The sequence below is a fragment of the Erithacus rubecula genome, assembly GCF_903797595.1.
Source record: "Erithacus rubecula genome assembly, chromosome: 13".
Taxonomy (NCBI): domain Eukaryota; kingdom Metazoa; phylum Chordata; class Aves; order Passeriformes; family Muscicapidae; genus Erithacus; species Erithacus rubecula.
This window is the reverse complement of record NC_136665.1, coordinates 10,671,250-10,673,148: the sequence shown is the minus strand read 5'-3', so window position 1 is coordinate 10,673,148 and position 1,899 is coordinate 10,671,250.

Below are 1,899 nucleotides of genomic sequence, written 5' to 3'. Positions count from 1 at the left end.
AAAAAAGTAAATCTGTGGATGTCTGGGTTGTTTTGTTCTTGCCACGACTCTGCCTTTCTAGTTCTAACTTGTCAGGTAGAACTTCTGGCTTTTTTCTCATCCATTTGGGGTTGGACAACACAATTTTAATAGGGCTTCAGGAAAATCAGTGTTTCCCAACCAAGAACTTTTTGCCACCCTCATGTTTCAGGTTAGAATTCAAGCCTTTCCCACAGTCACCACTAACAATTGCTCTGGAATGAGTCCAGAAGTTTCCTGTGTTGGTCTGGGTGACAATCAGGCACAAGGCTGTGGCCAGTGACTCCTCAGGTCCTTGCTCCAGGGTGGCAATCTGATGCTACCAGGGACATGTCAGGGAGGCTTTTGGGGCTAAAAGCAGCCAATTCTCACTGAAACTGAAGAAGCAATAGAGTCCTCCTTATAATAAGATGCTGAAAAGTCAGGAGCTGAGGACATGGATCAAACCTTTGAAAAATGTCACTAGGCCTCACCTTTATTAATTATCTGCTTTCTTGTTGAGAAAGGAAAAGGGGAGGTTAAGTTCCCCAGTCTGCTGGCTGACAGATGCCTAAGTCAAGGACCTGCCAGCTCTAAAACACTTGAATCTCAGCTGTGTTGAGTGCCTGCTTGCCCTGGGTGTTCCACTGCTCCCAGTTCTGTTCTGGTGTCCCAGAGGCTCTGCAAAGCTGGGGCCCCTGTGTGGGTTGGACATGGCTGAAGGTCCTAACAGCAAAAGCTGAACAGCTCTGGGCTGCCAGCCATGGGGAAAAGCACTCCCTGAAATGAAAGAGCTGTTGCCTCCCCTTTCTGAAAGCTTCCTCTTCCTTTTTTTGTCACGAAGGACAAATTGCCTGGTGCTGCTGAGCAGGAGAGGTTGTGCCTGGCAGCTCCTGGCAGGGAGGTTTTGGCACGTGAGGCACACACTGCCCTGGCTCAGTGTCACTGTCACTGTCACTGCCACTGTCACTGTCACTGCAGCCTCTGTGCTGCCAGCTCTGCCCAGCCAGGGCACCCATGGGTGAGAATTGCATCAGCAGAAGCTATGGGGAAAGCAAAGCATCTGACAGCCAGTCCCAGTTGGAGGAGTCCCATTAGAAGATATGTACATATTCATTTCAATAACTTGAGCTTAGTGTTTTACTTTGTAAGGCTTTAATAATAGCTCAAATTTGGCACTGGCTTGAGCAGTCCTGGTAAAAAACTCCTCCTGCCTCAACATCTTGTTTCCTGCTCCTTGCTGCATTGTCCCCAGTGCCTCAGAAAGGTCCTCTGGAGCTTGGTGCCTTTGCTGGTCTTGTGAATCAGGTAAGGCTGGTGCTAAAGCCAAGCTGCTGGGGACACCCCAGCTCTCTACAGGATCCTGAACATGTGAAACTCCTGCCTTTCTCTTAATAACACAGATTTTCCCCTGCATTCTCCAATCCTGCAGAAGACCTGGACAGGAGGCAGTGGCTGGTGCAAGGGACCCCAGTCACACTGCTCCAGCATCAAATCCCAGTGCCCAAAGCACGGGTGCTTCTCTGCTATGTGCCTGCAGCAAAGCCCTGGCACTGGCATGTCCCTTCACTGGGGGATTTCTGGGAAGAACCCAGCTTAATCTGGTTGTCACTGTTGACAGAGGACAAGGATGGGAACATGTAATGGATGCCATCTGTGTCCTACTTGTGGGGCTCAGCTGTGCCAAGGTGACCTGCACTGCACCTTGCCTGTGCTGGGCTTGGGGGCTCCCCCTTGCAGGAGCCACTGGGGTTCAGAGCTGATGTGGGGAAATGACAGAGGGCACAGCAAGATGTGCTGCTCTCCAGGGCACCCCTTGGTGGGCAGCCAAGCATCAGCCTGTGCCTGTGCACTTAGTGCAGGGAATGCACTCAAGAATTAAAATTGCTTCCAGCCTCAAGA